The sequence below is a fragment of the Octodon degus genome, unplaced genomic scaffold (genome assembly GCF_000260255.1).
Source record: "Octodon degus isolate 3935 unplaced genomic scaffold, OctDeg1.0 scaffold00160, whole genome shotgun sequence".
Lineage (NCBI taxonomy): Eukaryota > Metazoa > Chordata > Mammalia > Rodentia > Octodontidae > Octodon > Octodon degus.
In genome coordinates, this window is record NW_004524736.1 from 602,192 (window position 1) to 611,939 (window position 9,748).

General features: G+C 38.9%; 1 pseudogene; it reads left to right on the plus strand.

Moving 5' to 3' along the window:
• The first annotated feature begins 9,271 nt into the window (after nucleotides 1-9,271).
• On the plus strand, nucleotides 9,272-9,538 carry LOC101586453 (annotated as a pseudogene).
• The last annotated feature ends 210 nt before the right edge of the window (nucleotides 9,539-9,748 follow it).

The following is a 9,748-nucleotide window of genomic DNA, read 5'->3' on the forward strand; positions in this document are numbered from 1 at the left end:
AAATAATTCTAATAATTCCTGATATGCAAAACAATTGAAACCATCACTATTGATTATGCCTATATACTAAAGTATTTTCAAATTGATTTGAGAGCTCAGCCTAAAATCTAATTTAAGTAATTCTTTGGACAGGACAAAGGGTAGGGATGTTAAGTGAACAAAAGTAAATTTTTAGAGGGGTTGAACCAAGTATATTTCAACATGCTTATTATCACTGAAGTAAAATTTCATAATTTGTTATTTAAAGTTTTATTAATTCCTAGCAACCTTTGATCATCTCTGGTTAGCCCATGTTTAAAGTTGCCTTGTACCTCAGATTGCTAATCTATTTAATTTGCTTATTGTTGGTATTCTTGGATCACAAAACACAAATAAAAGAAAGTAAAATGTTTTAAGTTCTAAATATCTTCAAAACTATTTTGTGATACTATCAGTAAATGGAGAAACAACACTGGGCATCTGAACGACTTTTCATGGTACGAGTAAAATGGAAAAAATTTTCAAATATTACAAAGTATAACAACTCTCTAGATAGTTGACCCAATAAAGGCATTATAACATATTTAAATATTTATATGTACAGTACCAGAAAACCTATCACAACAATACATTGTCCTTTCCTATGAAGACCAAAGAGACATCCATAAATTTTGGCTAAACTATCAGAACATGCAGTTCTATTGTTTGTTAAAGAGGCAACTGGGGAACCTCCAGTTTGCATGCTGTCTGAATGACTGAGTATTTAATGGAATGAAAAATTTTGCCACACTTTAATCAAATGATATAACTTGCTAAGGATTTATAATGGGGACAAAAGTTTCATTAGATTTATTTTCCTTTTAAAGTTATTGAATTAGTTTTTAGTGTTCAACAACCTGCTAAGGACAAAAAGGACAACATGACAAAATGAGAGTGTTGTAGTACGATTGGGCTTTAATAAGACTGTCCTGTAGGGTGGCCTTCAGGGTCATCCCAGGCCCATCAGGGTCATTATGGGATGATCAGCTCTGCCCTGCACTGTTCGTGCTGCTCTCCTGAATGCAACTCATGCCAATTTCTGTACACTTCAGTGGGCACCACCACGGACTATCCTCTATCATTCAATTAAAATTCAAACAAATGAACTACCTTTATACATAGGGCTTTGTAGGTTAAGAAATAAGCCTTATAGATTACAGTTCACATTTTTACAGTGAGTAAATGGAGAGAGTTTTTATTTCATTTGTATAGTTATTAATGATTTTACTTTTGGACATTCTAAACTGAGTCTTGGTAGAACATTTTCATATATTCATTCTTTTAAAAAGCACACACACATTTATTAATTTGATATCTACTGGACATCAGGCATAGCTCTATTGGGAGTGTATTGAGGAATAAAAACGACACGGTCTTTTGCTCCCTTGGAGGTTCACTGTGTGGGGTGGGATCACCATTTCAAAAATAGTATAATAATGAACGAGAAATTTATAAAGTGGATAAGTGCAGGGAGTGCTGAATGGTGCTGCGAAGGTCTAAGATTAGAAATTTGACTGAATTAGATAGAGTTAACCAGCCAAAGGTGTGCCTGTTAGTGAAATATGCTAGGTAAAGTTACCTAAAAAGGGCAATATTGCATTTGAGGATTGTGTGTGTGAGTCACATCTAATTCACAGAATTGTCCCTCCCCTCTCTTCTCTTATGCTCCCCTCATTCCTCCTTTCCTATGCTCTCCTCTCTTCTCCTCTCACCTCCCATCCATTACCCTCCCCTCAGCTCCTCTCCACTCTCCACTCTCATCTCCTACTCTCCTTTTTCTTACTCCCCTCCCTTCCACACCATACTGTATCGTACTGTACCATACCATACCGTACTATACCCTACTGTTCCATTCCATTCTGTTCCAGTCCAGTCCAGTCCACTCCACTCCACTCCATTCCATTATATTCCAAATTCCATTCCAAATGCCATTTCATATTCCATTCCATATTCCATTCCATTCCACATTAAATTCATTTCCACATTCCATTCCACACTGCATTCCACATTCCATTCCTCACTCCATTCCATTCCATTTCACATTTCATTCCACATCCCATCCCATCCCATCCCATCCCATCCCATCCCATCCCATTCCATTCCACTCCATTCCACTCCATTCCACAGAGTTATGGTTAAGGAAAATGCTCCACCCCAAGTGGTTGAGCACAAAGGCAGGCTTTCTGGGTCTACTGGGTCATGACAGAGCTAACTTTATAATCATTGAACTCACATTTGAGCTCATGGCTAAGTAGCAGGGCCTGTTGGAGCAGCAGGTCACTGGAACATGCCTTTTTAGAATATAGCATCTATTGCTATGGCTCTTCCCTTTCTCTCTGCTTCCTGGCTGTTGTGAATTGAACAGGTATCCTGCAGGTACCCTTCAGTCAGGCTGTTCTGCCTCAGGGCCTGCTGACCATGGACTGAAGTCTTTCAAATCATAAGCCAAAATATACCTCTTCTCATTTCAGTTAAATTGCATATTTCAGATATTTTGTACCAGAGACAGAAAAAGGACTAATGCAATTTTTGCACGTGGGGCACCAAATTGAAAACTTGCTCCTTAATTTATATGTCAAGAATGCAGAACAAGATTTTAAAATGCTAAACAAAGGAAACTAACAAAGTATAAAATTTATCTGAAAAGTAATTGTGATAAGTGGAATACAATTTGCTAGATTCTTTAGGTAAAAATCTCTAAGAATTTAAACCTTTGTGTGCAGCACTGGCTATTGCTAATTCTTTAGGAATATATTGGTTATGTGGTGTGCTCCATCTTCTGAAGCACAGATTTATTCAGACTATACACAGTTCAGAGCTTCATCAGTGAGATGATGACTACCATAAATCTATTTGGATGTTTAATATTTCACAGACATTTTTCGCATGCCAATTTCATTGAATAAATACACAAGTTTTATGTGGAGAACATAGAAATATAAATCTTAGGGCCAGAGTAGTGAATTCTCTGGCAATATCATTTGCTTTATCTATAAAATGCTTTATATCTTTTGAGGCTCTTTTTTTTTTGTACCAGGGATTGAACTCAGGATCTTGTACTTGCCAGGCAGATGCTTATGCTACTGAGCTATATCCCTGGCCCCTATCTTTTATTGCATTGAAAAGTAGAATATATATCCCCTCATGCCATACATAGAACGCAGCTCTACACTCCAACTGCACGGTATGGCATGCCTGACTGGGAAACAGTGCAATTTAGGAACAGTACACTATACAGTAAGAACACTCTTAGTGACTCTTTGAGGAAAATGTTAAAGAAAGATAAAGTGGAAATGCACTAGTGAGTAGGCACTTACTTACATCTATCTGTCTATCTATCTATCTATCTATCTATCTATCTATCTATCTACCTTTCCTGAATTCACATACCTATATTCACACACAATTATAGTGAGACTAGCATAGCATAGCAAGTTATTTATATTAAAAATTATATCACTCAATGAAGATAAACTCACTATGAATGAAGATAAAGGTAATAACCACAGTCTTCCACACCAATCAATGTTCAAGGGTTTACCAAGCTGCAAAATTAATTCTACACAGTCAATGTAAAGTTCAACTCTTTATAAATTCTAATTCCAGCACCTTCAGAAAATTATGTAACATTTTATTTTATTTATTCTTTATGTATTTGGTACAGGGTCTCACCATGCAACTTGGACTTATAGTGATCCTCCTATTTTCAGCCTCCTCAGTGCTGGGATCACAGGTGTGCCCCACCATGCCCAGACTTGGTGGCTGGCTCAGTGTGCCTGGGGGCAGAGCCAGAGCTGCATGCAGTACCCGGGATGGAAACCTGGTCCCTGAGCTTGCCTAGGCAGGTACTTAGTCTGCTGAGATACCTTACTGGCCCTATGTAGCATTCTAAAGTTAAATTTTCATGTCTAGCATTAAAAGTTAAATTTTCCTTATCTTTATAAGGGAGTTGAGGGAATTAAATGTTAATATATCATAATAGAACTCCCATTATGATTCCGTGGAGACAATGGAACTCATAGAAAGCTCCATGGCTTGCATGAAGGATTGTGAGAGTGTGGCTACATGATGTGGCAGAGTTGTCAACCACTGGATTACTTCCTAAACGGGATACAGGACAGATGAAAGGCAGAAAATGGGAAAGCTAGAACAAGAAGCGAAAGCACACAAGAGCTCAAGTGCTCACCCAGCATAAGTCCAGAGATGTTACTGTTCGTAGCATGACAGGGCCGGGCAGCTTCTTCCCTAGTATGTAGCACAGAATGAGAATCACAGCAAGCAGACCCTAAATCACTGGTGCCGACACAGATGAGGTCTGAAAGCTTAGCATTCAGTGCCAAGCACAACACTACAGGCACAGAAAGCCATGGACGGCCTTCAACCATGCCTTGACGCCAGAAGCCTCAGCTGGGCTCTGTGGTTTGCGCACCAGAACACAGCCTCCAAGTCCATGACAATAAGAGCAAACAGTGTGGAGTTCAGTACAGTTTGAGGGATCCTACAAAATGCTGGAAACCTTCCAGGAGAAGAAGGCAGAGCTGGCCACAGCAGGACACTTGCTCCTGATGCCATTGCCCATGCCACAGGCAGAACTATGGGATTCCTTTTTCTCTGATTCTTGGCGTGGGGGAGATGCATGAACTAAAGACAAATTCTGAGCTGGAGCCTTTAGGATCCATGGGAGATGTGTAGGAGATGTTGCAGTTAGAGAGAAATTGCTGAGAAAATCTCCTTCTTAACCCAGACTTTCCACTTCCCACGATCCTTCACACTCCTAAAATCATAGAGAGCTGAGGAAACTGAAAAAAATGGAACTGGAATTTCTGGAGACAGTGAGATGCATTGCAGGGAGGGGTTGGTTTGAAACTTCCGGGTTTACAGAGAACTTTAGGCTAAAACTTACTGAAAACATCAGGGTCAGTGTCTCACCAAAGATTCTGAGCAAAATAGAGCCTCTAGAATATTGGGAGGGAAAGACAGCAAGCAGGAATTGGTCCGTGAATTGGCTCTCCCCCCAAATCTGCTGGCAGTCAGCCCTGAAGACAGGTAGGTGTGGAGTATAAGGGTGTAGGTAACTGTGTGGGTGTGGCCCGACCTCCACAGTGATGTTCACAGCCCTGTTGTGCTTACCAAGCTTGCTTCTTGAGTCTTTGGACACTGAGTTTCTGCAGGTGGGAGGACATGATTAATTCCTTCATAGAGCCTCTCACTCTTTGCACTTGTATTTCCCTGTCTTCTTGCTCTCAGCCTCCTCATGTCTCTCTTTTCTTTCCCTCCACTCCCTGGCTGGACATAATAATAACACTATAGAATGCATTTTCTCATTTTCCCTTTTCTTTTGAAGAGTTTTTAGTTCATATTATCTCATTTCACTGTATTTTATTTTATTTTATTTTATTTTTTCTGTATTTAGGACAGGGTCTACAGGTTCACACTACATAGATCAGACTCGTAGTGATCCTACTCTTTTCAGCCTCCGGAGTGCTAGGATTACAGGCGAGCGCCACCACGCCATCTCAGACACTGTCTCAGCGCACCCCGGAGGGGTTGCGGGCGGGCTGGCGCAGACGGAACCTTGGCCACTGCGCTCTGCCCAAGTAGGCGCTTTAGTCCGCTTAGCTATCAGGCTGGCCTGTCATTTTATTTTAGAAAACCAACTTTTTATTTGTTTTTCCTTTTCTTCTCAGCATAGTCTTCATCAATATCAATACATTCCTGGGTTATTCAAAAGAGTTCAAAATATTTTAAACAAGCTCAAATTAAGTGTTGATACATACATGGTCCATTTAATGCTGTTTTTACTATAGCATTTATAATGTTCTTCTCCTCTAAATACAGTGATAAAGACTGAATGTAGATCCCAGAGCTCCTGGATAACTCTCAAAGGACACTTACAGACCACGGTATTGAGGAAGAATAAGTATAAAACATTTATCTGCCAAAATTATTACAGAAAATTTTCAAATCTAGGAAATGAAATGGATGTTCTGATAAATGAATCATTTAGAATCCAAAATAGACTGGGCCAAAACGACCCACTCCGTGGCACATCATAGTTGAAATACTAGAAATTCAAAACAAAGAATACTAAAACCTATCAGAGAAAAATGTCACGTAACTTATAATGGCCAGCCTTCTAAAAAACAACTGATTTTTCAACAGAAATCTTAATGGGCAAAAGAATGTGGAGTAAAGCTTTTCAAGCTCTAAGAGAAAATAACTGCCATCTCATATTAATCCTGGGAAATAGAGAATTTAAAGAAATTGATGACTACCAAGGTAGCACTGCAGAAAATACTCAAGGGACCCCTTAAAAGAGACAGCGAAGCAAACATCACCCAAGAACACAAAGGAAGAATACACATAAACAAAAGGAAAACGTAAGGTATAACAATTTAACATAATAAAGCATACTTTATTCATAAAATATTACTTAAATTGAATTCAAGCTATGATTTTCCTTGGACCCTAACTGAAACCAGAGTGTCATTCTTAGTGAGTCAGATGAAGTTGGGAGGATAATGACAAGGAAGTACAGAACAGCTCTTTCAAGGGCCTTGACAAAGTCATCTCCCTCCCATCATCTATGTGGATAGGATGGTCAGTCTCCTTTTCAATTGCATTCACTTATAATTGAATTCAATTGATAGTCCATTTGCCTAGGAATCCAGACCAGATCAAACTCTGGCCACTGAAATACAGAATATTTTGTACTCGATCCTGCAAAAGGCATCATTCTCAATAACATACAATGTCTAATGCAACATTAATTTTTCTCAAGATGTTTGGCTGTGGGGTTATCTATTTCCTTCACAAGAAATCTCTTAGCAGACTTCTGGTGTAGGATCCAGTCCTACAGTTCTAACAAGACACTCATGTAAATAAAAGTGTCACGAACCAAATTCAAAGAACACCATACATCATGATAGCCAGACCAGGTGCAAACTGTGAAGCTCAGTTCATTATTTTCCCAGTGTCTCATCATTAAAAATTAAAAAAGTATTCTAGGATTATATTATGAATATATAAGTATGTGTATTCATATAATTAATCAATTACTTTTTGTGGAACTGGGGATTGAACTCAGGCCCTTGTGCTTGCCAGGAAAGCCCTTATTCTACTGAGCTATCTCCCCAGCCTTCTATTTAATGCTTTTAACAGTGTCAACAGTAATGTAAACATAGTAATAGTGCATTGTTTTTGTTATGGTTTGTGTCTAGTTGTTCCCCCAAAGCCTCATGTAAGTCATGGGGCAGACATGACTCAAGGAGCAGGAAGTGGCTTGCAGGGTGGGGCCAGAGAGGACCAGAGTGGGACTCAAGGGAAGGGGCTAGAGAGGCGCAAACCTTTAAACTGGCAGCATGTGCACCCCACTTGCCTGTGGTCTCTCTTGAAGGTGTGCAGTGGGTCATGCTGGACACGGGGGCGCCGCAGCCTCTCCTCCAGACCCTGTAGCATGAGAGAGCTATGTCTGCAATTGAGGCTGCATCAGGCAGAGGAGATGCTTGGAGAAGACAGAGGCACTTACTCTCTCTCCTGAGCAAATAAGGTCCAAGATCTTGCTACATAATTCAGGCTATTTTGAACTATGAAACTTCCAGTAACTGTGAGCTAAAGAAACATTTATTTCCTTACCTCATTTTGAGTGTTGGGTATTTGTCCCAGCAATGACAGAAGAGTAACTGAGACAGTTTGTACACCATATTCTAGTTTAAATCACTTACTCAGCCCCCAGTGAAGACATAGAAGAACTAAAGCTTAAGATGGAGCTCAAAAAGTATTTTTACAGGTCCTCATGGGATTGTGATCCATGCCAAAGTTTGAAAACTATTAGCATAGATCAAGGAGGAGGCAGAGACAACAATAAGTCATTCAACATTCAAATTTAAGGTCAACAAACTGAGCTTTCTCAAACAAACAAAAATGCCATATATGAAAGAAGGATTCATCGCGTGGGACTCCAGTTGATTTCTACATGTTTAAGTAAATCTTGACAACTTTCATTCATAAATGCCTCAGAGTTTATGTGATCATGCTTGAACCATTTGCCAGAGTCATTCCCTGGGCTGTTCACCTTGTTGTACTCAATTATATTATCTCTAAACTGCACATTCATAAATCACCCCAATCCCTGGGAGTCAACAGGCCATCACTGCAGAGTAAGAACATAGACCACACATGAACACTTCTCAGGATGAAGAGTGTGCCTCTGTGGTTTTCTTATTGAAGTTAGGATCTGGGAAGCTCATATAAAAACTTACTGCACATCTAATGCAACCTGTTTATTTTATACATGAAAAAGCAAGATGAGGTTGAGAGAGGCTCAGCAGGCAGTTGAAGGTGAATCAAGGACCAGAAGTAAAAGAGTTTGTGTTGTAGCCCTGGATATGTGTGAGGCAAATGCATGTACACCACAGGTCACAATGCCTGTGTTCTTTTCCAAATCACTGTTAAAAATGATAAATTATGGTTGTATAATGTGTAGGAATTAAGAGTTCTTAATAAGCATGTACCTATGAAAGTATAACTGGAGGAAAGTAAAAATAATACGTTATTCACTTCATGCAGGAGTGTTAGTTACCAGAAATAAAGTATTTCTAATACAATTAAAATGTTTTGGAATATTTGCAGCATACAGCTGGACGAAATATGTCAGTTTTATTTGTTCTGAATCTTTTATCTATAGACCATAGATTATAGAGTAATATATACTTGAAGGCCCTTGACCACATGAAAGATTTATAAGAGTAAGGCTCCTGTTTGCCAAACTTCTGCTGCATTCCACTTTCAGCAGTTCTTTGCGCACTGTCATTTCTCAATAAATATTTGTTGAATAAATGAAAATGAAGTTATTCAATTTTCAATTTTCTTATCTACACACTTTTTCTGAAATTTATGTCCCCCTAGTTGTAGCTCTGTATATGGTGAGGCCTAGTATTCTACCCTTTCCACCATGATTCATACAATGCATAATTGATGAACTGTGGGATAAATTTAACCAATTACTTTAAGAAGTTGTGTTCAATATTTGAAATTGGTGGTATTAGATTGGCTATTTTCTTTGAATTTTTAATGGACAAATACTGCAATTATGGAGTAACTACTATCTCTTAGGTGATAATGCTGCAAGCAATGAAGCATAGATTTATGCTTTTCCTGTATGAGAATGTGTGGAATATTAAAAATTTTAAGTAAATAATGTTAAGAAGAAATTATTGACTTCCGCTCCCATCCAACCATCGGCTCTATCAACATGGCTGCCTCCCTCTTACCCCAGGGCACACTGATGCTGAAGCAGTTCCTGAGAGGGCAGCAAGTTCTCCTCTTCTACAGAAGGATTTTGCAAGCAATCTGGCAAATTCTAGATGCATCTTACTGAAAATATCTGAAGAAATGGGAAAGGGAAGAATTCAAAAGAAATAAGAACACCACAGAAGAGGATACAATCTGGATGATGATTACCCAAGCCAATATTCAGCTAAAGAAGTTAGAAAAAGCACTTGCATTAGCAAGAACTTAACTCCAGTATTCTCAAGGATTTCCAGATATTCATGTTTTATTGAGGTTAGGCTTAATGGACAGCTCAAAAAGTCTAACTGTTAGTGTGTATAGTACTCGGGCACAACTTCAGACCAAAATGTAGTGTAAGCGTCAGAGCAAAGAAAAGCACAATGAAACAACTCCTTTAAAACTGAGAAATATGCCTGAGTTCTGAAAATGTGTCAGCAGT